The 14,175-nt window shown below is 36.4% G+C and overlaps 1 protein-coding gene across 15 annotated transcripts in view; it reads right to left on the reverse strand.

Moving 5' to 3' along the window:
• The window catches only part of BIRC6 (baculoviral IAP repeat containing 6), a 364,754-nt gene that overhangs the window by 335,381 nt on the left and 15,198 nt on the right, over positions 1-14,175 (reverse strand). The window lies entirely within an intron of this gene.

Raw genomic sequence — 14,175 nt, forward strand, 5'->3', positions numbered from 1 at the left:
ATGGGTTGTTCTATTAGAATGCAACTGTATTAAGTTTTCATATTTTTTGAAATATTTTTATTGAGTTATATTTTATGCCCATCAGTTTCATATTTTATCGGCATTTGGGTTTTATAACACGCATGACTGACTATTCCCTGTGGCAATTTCTGAAAACAACCTGTGAGACAGAAGAGGATTCTAGGCCTAGGCCTAAGGGTATTTCTGATAAGGTTATCAATGAAGAATTACTACATACAAATACCATATTTTTATGCATATTTTAAAAAATACCAGTTTTTATTTTTATATATGAAGATATAATTAAATATATTTGAACCATAGTTTGTTTTGGTCAGTTCTTTGCAGCACAGTTTTCTTGAATGCATATTTTAAAAAATACCATTTTTTTCTACGTTTGTTTGCCAGCCACACCCTCCCCCCACGAGGTATTTTCCTAAGCATGCTATGCTAATTTTTTACAGCAACATGTAAAAAAAAATTGGATAGCTGCACTTATGAAAATAACTCAGCACTTATGAAAATATCTTGCGGTGGGGAGGGCAGGGTTGGCAAACAAAGACAGGAGGCCTGCATTAATTACATAAAAATACAGTAAATCAATAGCTCCAGGAAAATTGGAAAAGAAACAAACACAAATCACAGCATTTACTATGTGAGATCAAACTGACAACAGCAACTCAAAAGGTTTGATGGGAAGCCTATGGGGCAGTGAGTTGAAGATAATGGTGATGGAATCATTTGGAAAAGGATAGTGAGAATAGCAGCACAACTGGAAGAATGTAATCGACGTCACTGAATTGTACATGTAGAAATCTTTGAAATGGTGTATCTTTGGCTATGTATATTTTCACCAAGAAAAAAAAAAGGTCCTCCAAGGTCGAGAAGGGAGAGTGTTGACATGTCGTGGGGCTGTTAACCAAAGTCATAAAACAATATGTGTACTGACTGTTTAATGAGAAACTACTTGTTCTGTAAACCTTCATCTAAAGTACAATAAAAAAAAAAAAACACACAGCATTTAGCAAACCAAAGAGCTGCTTATTTTAAATGGTTATTTAAATCTCAAAACAAACTGTATCAATTTATTTAGAACTTAATGCCCACAAAAGGAAAATTCACAGAATTGGTGAGAATCTAGTAATGCCAACATGTAAAATTATAGACTACAATATGCAGTACAAGGAATCGAGAAGATTTCACTCGGGAACAGTATAAGTCAACCTATTAATGGCATGTCACATCATTCTGACAAGACAACATGTAACATGCAGAAAAACAAGAGCTTCCCTAGCCAGACTGATAAGTTCAAAGATATCACCAATAACTGTCATGCTGTAAAGACATGTGAATGATGGTAACATTCAAGAAAACTGTGCTGCAAAGAACTGACCAAAACAATGGTTCAAATGTATTTAATTATATCTTCATATATAAAAATAAAAACTATGTCTTGGAGGACCTGTATGGACATCTATACCAATTGTGCCCTGTCCATGGTTGCCTCCGTGAAAAGTTTCAATTCCCTTGGGAGAAAAGAATATCCTGATACTACATTTTTTAAATGATATGAAAAAGGTTCTCATGATACAAAATTAGCCAATGTTATTAAAAAAAAAAAGATTGTTGTTAGATGCTGTCGAGTCAGTTACAACTCACAGCAACCCTATGCACTACAGAACAAAACACTGCCCAGTCCTGCGCCATCCTCATGATTGTTGCTATATTTGAGCCCATTGTTGCAGCCACTGTGTCAATCCATTTCGTCTAGGATCTTCCTCTTTTTCACTGACCCTCGCTTTACCAAGCATGATGTCCTTCTCCATGGACTAGTCCCTCCTGATAACATGTCCAAAGTACGTGACATGAAGTCTTGATACTGTCTCTTCTAAGGAGCATTCTGGCTGTACTTCTTCCAAGACAGATGTGTTCGTTCTTCTGGCAGTCTATGGTATATTCAATATTCTTTGCCAACACCATAATTCAAAGGCATCAATTCTTCCATCTTCCTTATTCACTGTCCAGCTTTCATATGTGTATGAGGCGACTGAAGAGACTACGGCTTGAGTCAGGCACACCCTAGTCCTCAAAGTGACATCTCTAGTAAAGACTAGCTCTCCCTAAAAAATCCTACAAAAACCTGGGGAAAAGAATATAAAAATCTCTTGCTATATAGAGCTATCCAGATACCAAGTGGCAGGGTAGAAGAGTTACCAAAAAAGGTGCCTAAGCTAATAGATAAACTGCAGGAGTGCTTTAAAAAAAAAAGCCAAATTTTACCGAGTTGCTTTAAAGAAAAAGAAGGCTGCAGAAAAACTAGCCTACATAGTGATTATTTTTCATCATAAAAACTAGCTGAAATCTGTAGAAGCCCTGGAGAAAATGTTAGAAATTCAAATGGATTGAAAAGGAAACAATCTCTAGAAAAAACTGTGCTGCACATGTAAATCTTAAAACTGTTGCTTGGGTGTGAAGAAGTGCATCAGGTGATCTCAAGTCTTAATACCACCTACAAGAAATGGATAAAAGAACAGTCATTTTTCCTTTTTTCTACACAAATGTATGACTGGGTGAAGGACCTGTTCTCTGAATCTTCTACTCAGCCTGAGATCTTTACGTGGTCTGCATTACTTCCGTAAATGCAGTCTAATAGTATGTTCAAGATGAGATTTACTGGTCTGCCCCAGACAAGATCTAGATTTCTGTGAAAGAATAGTATCCTGCAATGAACAAAGAATATTTTGTTGAACTTTTCACCTTCTTACATATTTGAGCTTTTTCTTATTTAATAAATAACAAGACCAAGGACAGAAATCCTTTCATTTCAACTGGAAATTAAATCCATGTATGTTTACCTTGTCTGACCCAGAACTATTTATGCAGCAAAAATCAAGCACAGGTTTTTCCCAATGAAGAAGTAAATGTCAATGTTCATTTTTAGTTATAAGAATAACAATTCTAAGCACATATAGGTCCATAAAAGAGATAAAGAAACCAACAGACCTATACTGAAGCCTGATTATGTCATTTGAAAACATATTATCAAAGTCTTATACAATATTGTATCTTAGGTACATTTTTATTCGTATTGATTTGGCTCATGGTTTTAGTGGCTTTACTATTCAATATTGTCAATAAATTGCCATGTTGAAAATAACATTAATTAAAATCAATTTATAACCTCTATGTAAATTAAATCTTCCAAGTATACCTTTAAAGAAATTAATTACCATTTTGGCATAAACCAGTTATTTTAACAGAAATATATTTTGTTTGCTTTCTGAGTTTAAAATTTCTGAAAGAAAATAAACTGAGAAAGATAAGCTGTATTTAACTAATGCTTGTGTGTTTTCAAGAAAAGTTGGCTAAAAAGTTATTTTTTGGTTTTTAAGTTGTTAGCTGCCATCGAGTCGGTTCCGACTCATAGTGACCTTATGTATAACAGAATGAAACACTGCCCAGTCCTGTGCCATCTTCATGATCACTCGTATGTTTTGAGTCCACTGTTGCAGCTACTGTGTCAACCCATCTCAACGAGGTTTCCCTTGCTTTCACTGACCCTCTGTCAAGAATGATGTCCTTTTCTATTGAATGGTCTTTCCTGATGACATGCCCAAAGTAAGCAAGTCAAAGTCTCACCATCCTCGCTTCTAAGGGGCACTCTATTTCTATCTCTTCTAATACTGATTTGTTCATTTATTTGTCAAGTCCACAGTAATTCAATATTCCTCCTCAACACCACAGTCTGAATGCATCAACTCTTCTTCTGTCTTCCTTTTTCACTGTCCAGCCTTCACATGCATGAGGCAACTGAAAAAGACCATAGCTTGGGTCAGACCACTTTACTCAACAAAGTGATATCTTTTTAAAAGAGGTCTTTTACAGCAGATTTGCCCAATGCAATACACTGAGTTCTTGACTGCTGCTTCCATGGATGCTGAATGTTGGTCCAAAAACACTGATATCATTGACAACTTTAATTTCTTCTTCATTTATCATGATACTGTTTACTGATCAAGCTGTGAAGATTTCTGTTTTCTTCACGTTCAGGCATAATCCATAGTGAAGGCTGTACAGTCTTTGACCTTCACGAGTAAGTGCTACAAGCTGTCTTCATTTTCAGCAAGCAAGGCTGTGTCATCTGCATTTTGCAGGTAGTTAATAAGTCTCCCTCCAATCCTGTTGTCATGTTCTTCTTCATATAGTCCAGCTTCTCGGATTACTTGTTCAGCATACAGATTGAATACTTAAGGTAAAAGAATACAACCCTGTCACACACCTTTTCTGATTCTGAACCATCAGTACCCCCTCATTCTGCTTAAACGACCCAATCTATGTACAGGTTCCACACGAGTACAATTATGTGTTCTGGGATTCCCATTCTTTGTAATGTTATCCATAATTTGTTATGGTACACACAATCGAATGTCTTCATGTAGTAGATAAAACATCTTTCTGGTTTTCTCTGCTCCAGTCAAAATCCATCTGACATGGTCAATGATATCCCTCATTCCATGTCCTCTTCTGAATCTAGCTTGAACTTCTGGCAGTTCCCTGTCAATGTACAGGTACAGTCATTTTTTAATTATCTTCAGCAAAATTTTGCTAGCATGTGATATTAATGACATTGTTCAATAATTTCTGCATTCCATTTGATCATCAGTCAGATGGCCCAATAGCTGTATTCCAAATTTTTCGACAGACAAGCAAGCACTTCCAGCTGCCTCCTCTAAGTAGAGTTAACCGTAATGATGTGGCGTAAAGCATTCAGGACCTTCATTTGCTGATGTGGCACAACTCAAAATGAGAAGTAACAGCTGCAAACATCATTAGTAATTGGAATGTGGAATGTACAAAGTATCAATCAAGGAAAACTGGAAGTTGACAGAAGTAAAATAGAACACTTGAAGATCGATCTCCTAGGCATTAGTGAGCTGAAACGGACTGGTATTGGCCATTTCGAGTCTGACAATCATATGCTCTACCATGACAGGAACAACAAATTGAAGAAAAACAGCAAATGCATTCATCATTAAAAAGACCATTTCCAGATCTATCCTGAAGTATAACACGATCAGTGATAGATTACGATCCATGTATCTACAAGTAAAATCAGTTAATATGACTATTATAAAAATTTACACACCAGCCACGAATGTCAAAGAAGAAGAAATTGAAGAATTTTACGACCTGCTGCAGCCTGAAATTGATTAAACTTGCGATCAAGACACACTGATAATTACTAGTCACTGAAATGTGAAAGATGAAAACAAAGAAAGATCAGTAGTTGGAAAATACGGCCTTGGTCATAGAAATGTTGCCAGATATTGTAAGACAGAATTCTACAAGACCTATTCATCATAACAACCTATTCATTGTAAATACTTTTTTCAACAACATAATCGATGACTACACATGTGGACCTCTCCAGACTGATTACAGAGGAATCAAATCGACTACATCTGTGGAAAGAGATGATGGAGAAGCTCAATCTCATCAATCGAGACAAAGTCAGGGGTCTAATGTGGAAAAGGCCATCAACTGCTCTGTGAGCAAGTTGAAGTTGAAGCTGAAGAAAATCAAAGCAAGTCTAAAAAAGCCAAAGTAAAACCTTAAATACACTCTGCCTGAATTTAAAAGACCATCTCAAGAACAGATTTGACACACTGAACATTAATGACCAAAGACCAGAAAAGTTGTGGGAAGATATCAAGGACATCAAACATAAATTAAGTGAAAGGTCATTAAAAAGAGTGGAAAGAAGGAAAAGACCAAAATGGATGTCAGAAGAGACTCTGAAAATTGCTCTTAATCACAAAGTAGCTAAAGCGAAAGGAAAACGATAAAGTAAAAGAGCTAAACAAAAGATTTCAAAAAGTGGTTCGAGAAGACAAAGTATTTTGATGAAATATGCAAAGACCTGGAGTTAGAAAACCAAAAGAGAAGAATACAATTGGCATTTCTAAAGCTGAAAGAACTGAAAAGCAAATTCAAGCCTTGAGTTGTATTACTGAAGGATTCTATGGGCAAAAAATTGAATGACGTGGAAAGCATCAAAAGATGGGAGGAATAAACAGTCACTGTACCAAAGAAAACTGGCTGACATTCAACCACTTCAGGAGGTAGCATATGATCAAGAACCATTGGTATTGAAGGGAGAAGTTCAAGCTGCACTGAAAGCACTGGAAAAACAACAACGCACCAGGAATTGATGGAATACTAATTAAGATGCTAGGTTTTTGAATATGGGGGAAATTCTTGCATATACCATATGCCACATATTGTACCTCATTAGAAACTTATGTAGAAGATATTGTGATTAGACTTTCAAGCCTATATGGATAGCCAAACTAAAACTCATTAAGTCAATTCCGACTCCTAGTAACCCTGCAGGACAGAGTAGAAGTGACCCATATGGTTTCCAAGAAGTGGCTGGTGGATTCAGATTGCCAACCTTTTGCTTAGCAGCCGAACTCTTAACCACTGCACCACCAGGGCTCTACATAGATAGCATTAAAAAAAATCAAGTAATAAATTTTCGGAGGAAAAACTTAATTCCCTCTGTCTACACCAGGGTTCAGCAAACTTTTGTAAAGGTTCAGACAGTGAGTATTTTAGGTTATGGGAGTCATGGTCTGTCGCACAACTACTCAACTCTACCCAGTGCAGGCCAAAAGCAGCCACAGACAATACATAAATGAATGGATCTACATGTGTTGCAGTAAAGCTTTATTTACAAAAATGGGCAGCAGGCTGAAAGCAAGAGGGAGCAGGCTACAGTCTGCCGACCCTTGGTTTAAAACAATGACTTGCATTAATGTAGACATCCTTTGTGGGGAGGGGAAGCTTCACAAAAATAGTAGCATACTAAAATTTCATACCCAAACAAAAAATAATCAAACTGCTGAAAATTAACAAAAAAAAAAAATTCTGAAAGCAATCAGAGAAAAATGATATATTCAAGAGAAAAAATAATTAGAATCAAAGATTTATCATCAAAAATCATAGCATTAATAAAAATTGGAACTTTTTTTTCAAGTGCTAAAAACAGATCAACTCAGATTTTTAAATCCAAAGCTTTCTTCAGGAATGAAGGTGAAATAGATACATATTCTCAGATGAAGGGATACTAAAGAGAATTTCTGCCAGCAAACCTGCTCAAAAAGGACTGCAAAAGAAAGTTTTTCAAGCAGAGGAAAATGATTCCAGAAGAAATATTGGTATATCGGAAATGACAGAAGAGCAAAAAATAAGTAACTATCTGGGTAAATACAGTACACAATTCTTCTCCCTCTGACTTCTTTAAAATACATTTGATGGTTGAAAGCAAAAATTATTACCCTGATAGGCTTGTCAATGTAGTAACCCGTTGCCAGTGAGTCAATTCCGACTCATAGTGACCCTATAGGACAGAGCAGAACTGCCTCATAGGGTTTCCAAGGAGCGCCTGGTGGATTCAAACTGCCGACCTTTTGGTTGGCAACCACAGCTCTTAACCACTATGCCACCAGGGTTTCCTTCAATGCAGTAGACATAATAAATAAGTTAACCATAACTTAAATTGAGGACACTATGTGGTAGGAAGGTTTCTATATTCCATTTAAAGTGGGAAAATATTGATTCTAAGAAAACTGTAAAAAGCTAAGTATGTTTATTTTAATCCCTCAATAACTACTTAAAAATGTATGCAAAGAATTAGTCAAAAACACAATAAATTAAAATGAAATTTTAAAAAATGATCAAAATACCCCAAACAAAAGGTAGAAATGGTAGCGGGAAGGAAACAAAATAAATAAAATGATATACCTAAATCAAAACATGTCAATATTTCATTAAATATAAAAGGATAAAAGTAATAGAATGAAAACAAAAGACTCATGCAAATATTAACCAAAGAAAGCTAGAGTAGCAATATTAATATCAGACAAAAAAATATCAGTGCAAAGAAAATTACCGAGAATAAAGAAGGACACTGTTATTGGTGTTAGCTGCCATCCAGTCAGCTCCAACTCATGCTGACCTTATGTGTAAGAGAATGAAGCACTGCCTGGTCCTGTGCCATCTTCATGATCGACGCTACATTTGAGTCTTCTGTTTCTGCTACTGTGTCAATCCATTGCATTTAGGGTTTCCCTCGTTTTCACTGACCCTCTACGTTACCAAATACGATGTCCTTTTCCAGCGACTGGTCTTTCCTGATTGGTCCAAAGTATGCAAGCTGAAGTCTTGCCATCCTCACTTCTATGGAGCATTCTGGTTGTACTTCTTCTAAGGCTGATTTGCTCATTCTTTTTTAAGTCCACAGTATATTTAATATATGCAACAATTCTTCTTCTGTCTTCCTTTTTCATTAACCAACCTTCACATGCATATCAGGCGACTGAAAAGACTATGGCTCGGGTCAGGCACACTTTAATCATCAAAATGACATCTTTTCTTCACTGAATTTTAGGCAGCAGATTTGCCCAATGCAATACATCATTTGATTTCTTGACTGCTGCTTCCATGGATGTTGATTGTTGATCCAAGTAGAATGAAATCACTGACAACTTCACTTTCTTCTTCACTTATCATGATGCTGTTTATTGGTCCCGTTGTGAGAATTTTCATTTATTTCACCTTCAGGAGTAAACCATACTGAATGCTGTAGCATTTGACCTTCAAGAGTAAGTGCTTCAAGTCGTCTTCATTTTTTGCAAGCAAGGTTGTGTCATCTGCATTTCGCAGGCTATCAGTCTTCTTCCAACCCTGATGTCGCATTCTTCTTCATACAGCCCAGCTTCTCGAATTACTTGTTTAGCATACAGATTGAATAAATAAGGTGAAAGAATACAACCCTGTCACACACCTTTTCTGATTCTGAACTATGCAGTATCCCTCGTGTTCTATCTGAATGACTGCTTCTTGATCCATGTACAGGTTTGGCATGAGCAAAACTAAAATTCTTCATAATGTTATCCATAATTTGTTATGGTCCACACAGAGGAATGCCTTTGTGTAGTCAATAAAACACAGGTAAACATCTTTCTGGTATTCTCTGCTTTCGGCCGAGATCCATCTGACAACAGCAACAACATCCCACGTTCCCTGTCCTCTTCTGAATCCAGCTTGAACTTCTGGAAGTTCCCTGTCGATGAGCAGCCGCAGTTGTTTTTGAATTGTCTTCAGCAGAGTTTACATGATAATAAGTGGGTCAATTCACAAAGAAGAGCAATCCTAAATATGTATGCTCCTAACAACAGAACTTAAAAATACATGAAGCAAAAATTAACAGAACTGCAAAGAGAAAAAGACATCCATAATTATAGCTGGAAACTTCAACACTTCTCTCTCAGTAACTGACAGAATTAGTACACAATTACATGATTCTATGCATATGTATACATGTGTTACATGTACACCAAAACAGTAAGTTTTATTATATGTTCACTAAAAAAATAAGAAGTTTAAAAATATGATACTGTAGAAGAATAAAGGCATGGGAATATATCTGTAATTCACTATTAACTAAGTAATAGTGGGAGTAGTTTATAACACATCATTATGATATAAATTTTATAAGAATATATTAAACAATAGGAAAAGGTAAAAAGAAATACACACCAAAATGTTAACAATGGCCACCATCTCTAGGTAATGAGAGCATAAGTGATTACTGTTTTCCTTAGTCTATCTGATGTCCTACTATAAGGTACATCACTTTCAAAATTGAAAATTTTAAAGAAAGAAAATTTTAAAAATCAGTTACCACTTCTAATACTCACTTTAATATCTAGTCAACTTTTTATTAATGCACTATCCATGTGCATCCCTACAAAACTTGCAGAAATATGATCAGAAATATATTATCTTTGTAAACTGACACGTTGCGGTTGTTGTAGCTGTGTGCTGCCGAGTCGATTCCGACTCACAGTGACCTTATAAAGAAGAGCAGAACTGCCCCACAGGGTTTCCTAGGCTGTAATCTTTATGGGAGCAGATAGCAAGGTTTTCTCCTTCAGAGCAGCCAGTGGATTCGAATCACTGACCTTTGCGCCACCAGGGCTCCTTATAAAGAGACATACCACGCTATAATATCCCATTTCCACTGAGATATCATCACACCTCAATGCTTAAAATAGCTTATTATAACCTACTACATACAAACATCAAAGTCAATAAAGAGGATGCAAAATGAATGTTAGATTTTCACAAAGCTTTTTAAATATAATTAAAATAACCAAAAAATAAAATTATTTAACAAAAGAATACTTGTTAGTAACATTATATTATTAAAAGCCAAGTAAGTATTCCTATAAAACAGAACTCCATGCAGCAAAGTAAGTTTGGGAAAGTCCACTGGCTAGGCCATGAAGAAAGATAAGAAAAGAATAAAATGCAATCCAGAAACAGCATTATTCCAGGCAAGAGAACCAACATCTACATAAGCATGGAAGAGGTTCTTAGAAAAATACAGAAACCAGCATTACTGGAATCAAGAGTTTAAAGTTCCAATACCCTCTATTCACTTTACTCAAAACTGGTACCAGACCACTGTTATTTTACTATAATCTTAATTATCTCACATTATTTGAGAAAGTTTTGAGAACATAATCACCATTGGAAACTTTTCATGGATGAGACTCAGTCGTTAATAACCTACTTCCTGCAAGAAACTGCAAGGTCTTTTCCGTATACATTGTTCCATTTGTCACAGTTAAATCTCTCAACCACCTTAGGACACATAGCACATATTCTTCCCTTCAGGATGTACTTAAGTAAAATTTGGGGACTAACTTCCCTTTCTAATGTTGCTCAAGAGAACCATTAACTATCTGTAAATAAATTTCTGCTGCTAAACAAAGTTGCCCATGTAAGAAGGAACTCAACTACAAATCAACACAATTTTGCAATTTGGAGTATATGCACTTTTGTATTTCTGTTTGGAGCTCATCTTTGAAATTAATTTTCTATGTTTAATATGTTGTTGTTGATAGTTGCTGTCAAGTCAATTCCAACTCATGGTGACCCCAATGTGTGCACAGTAGAACTGCACTCCATAGGGTTTTCAACGCTGTGACCTTTGGGAAGCAGATCACCAGGTCTATCCTCTGACGTGCCTCTGGGTGGGTTCAAACCACCAACCTTGCAGCTAGTAGTCAAGCACTTAACCATTTGCACCACCCAAGGATATAAAATAGCATATATCACCAGACTGGTAGTCATACAGACCTCCTATCATTCCTCACAGTCTACATTTTAAGTCAATCCAAGTCAAATTCCATCCAAATATGATGAAAATCTATCTACCTGTTTATGCATACTACAATAACAGATAGTCCCTCAGAAACTTCCCCTGGGTATCTACACTGCTGCTGTCACACATCATTCAGATCTTTGCTCACGCTACCTCAGAGAGATCCTCCTAGATCACAATAGCACAAACTTACCTACCCCATTCTCATACCATCTTATGGCATTTATCACCACCTGACAGAGTATATATGTGTGGGTACATCTCTTTCCATTAAACCAGGAGCTCCATGAAAAGCAGGGACTTTGTTAACTGCTGTATCATAAGTGTTTCACACACAGGAAATATTTTGGAATAAATGAATCACTTTAATTTATATAATTTTGAAGAACATTTTAACATACGAAAACAACTATAATAACGTAAAATGCAACTGTCTCATGATTTTGTTGTTTAATACAACATGAAACAAAAACATTTTAGGCAAGAAACTAATTGGGTTTATTAGTACAGATACCCCTGCCATCTCTGCCCTCCCCAATTCTCTATCATCCCTTCCCCCATCCAACACCCCTAGAATGAGGTCACTCAACTTGGCTGTAGTGGCATTTTTGTGAATTAGTATCAGAAACACTTAGTTGGTTCAAAAAGCAACCAAAACTGAATTATGGCAGGAAAAAAAAAAAAAAAGAAATCTGTCCCTTGAAACAAGGCCTTTGTTTATACACATATTTCATTATGTATTCACCAAATACAACCTAAAATATCATGGGTAGGTTTTACTGGCAGACAAACTAACTTCGGAGGTTTTTCTTAGCCACACACACACACAAAAAAAAAAGCTAAATAGAATATTACTCAATTCAAATAAAACTTGCCTCTCATTTAACTTGCCTTTCAATATGAGACAAACTTTCTCATCTAAGGTCCTAGGCAAAATTTGAACCCCTGCATATTAGAATCACCCTAGCATGCTTTGAGAACAAAAAAAAAAATAGTCTGTCTGGGCTGCATTCCAGACGATGTAAGTCAGGATACTGGGGCCCAGGCAGTGTATTTTTTAAAAGCTCCCCTGATGATTCTTATGAACAGCCAGGGTTGAGAGCCACTGCTCTGTACCATCTCCCCAGCTGCATGTCTCTCTCTTCTACTTTGCAAGCCAAAGTAAAAGTACAGAAACAAATCATGAAGACTTAAATACCTGGTCCCATCCTCACTGACACTGAGTCGATTCCGACTCACAGTGGCCCTAGAGGACAAAACAGAACTGCCCCACAGGGTTTCCAAGGCTGTAATCTTTACGGAAGCTGACTGTCGACCTCTGGGTTAGCAGCTGAGTGATTAACCACTGTGCCACCAGGACTCCTTAAGCATAATATATACCTCCTCTAAAATACATCCATGATTTAACACAAGCTAGATCACATGCACTTCTTTTTAGGGGCACTTGTCCTTGTAACAAGGAGCCCTAATGGCACAGTGGTTAAGCACTCAGCTGCTAACGGAAAAGTCTGCAGTTTGAACCCACCAGCCACTCCATGGGCGAAAGATGTAGTAGCAGTCTGCTTCCATAAAGATTACAGCCTTGGAAACTCTATGCAGCAATCTACTCTATCCTATAGGGTCACTACGAGTCAGAATCCACTTGACGGCAACAGGCTTTTTTAGTCTGGCCCTTGTAACAGACAGACTGTTTTAAATAGCCATCATTTTATTCTTTTTGTTATTTGAACCTCCATTATCTCCTCTTCTACACTTCATTCTTTTTGTTATCTGTACCTATATAATCTCCTCTTCTACCAAAGACTATCTCAACTTCTTAGTATCCATCACATTTGAAGTACAGGCAGTCCCTGGGTTACGAATGTTTGACTTACGCACAACCCATCCAACCCCCGTAAAGCCTATATTAAAAATCTGAGGTACATACAATGGTTCATAGTAACAAACAGGCACTACTTTGCAATGTGCGTCGAAACATTACTATTATTATTATTACAGTATTATTATGTTAAAGATGTTTTAGAGTAACTGGAAGTGTTTCTTTAATGTTTTTTACACACAGAAACGTACACTACATACTATATACTAAGACAGACATTTGACTAACTGATGTTAGATACGAACCATCCCTAACTGTTCTGACTTATACACAAATTTGACTTAAAGACAGACTTAGGAACAGAAGTCGTTCATAATCCAGGGACTGCCTGTATTAGTTTGCAAAAGATTTCTACATTCATTATCTTACCAGATCATGAAGTAATCTGGGCAAGTATTAAAGATGAAAACTCAGATAAGTATCTTGCCAAAGGCACCCTTTCATGAGACCATGAGCAGTATAATGCACCCATGAGAGAGGTACCTCCCACCACCCTCCCCACTGTTTTTACATACTACATTACAGCAATCTACTACTGTTTATGTTCTTTCTACAGCTATCGCCAACATTTCTAAGGACAGATTACCAAATGTTCGATTTAAGTATTGTTACAATACAAAATTTAAGTATTGTTAATAAAGAGATTCCTAGTTAAACAAGGATACTACACGTGTACATTTACCTCTGGTACCTCTCAACCTCCCACTGGAAAGACAGTAAAGAAATAAAGAGGACATCAAACAAACCTACAATGACAAAAAGAACAAGGGAGGAGATGATAGCAACAAAATTTTTGAAGTTGGAGGGCAGATGGAAGACTGTTAACCGACTTCTTCCTCCAAATAAATCTCAGCACTAATCCAGCAAGGAATAAAGTCCAAAGCATTGTAGTATTTTTCAAATTACACAGATGATAATGAGGCCTAAAATAAAAATTATTTAAAAGTAGTAGCTTTTTTTTTCAATTTACAAATACAATGCAATCCCGATCCAAATACCAGCAACATTCTTCAAAGAGATGGAAAAACTAATCATTAACTTTATATGGAAAGGGAAGAAG

This window comes from Trichechus manatus, unplaced genomic scaffold (genome assembly GCF_000243295.1).
Source record: "Trichechus manatus latirostris isolate Lorelei unplaced genomic scaffold, TriManLat1.0 scaffold00005, whole genome shotgun sequence".
NCBI classification, from domain to species: domain Eukaryota; kingdom Metazoa; phylum Chordata; class Mammalia; order Sirenia; family Trichechidae; genus Trichechus; species Trichechus manatus.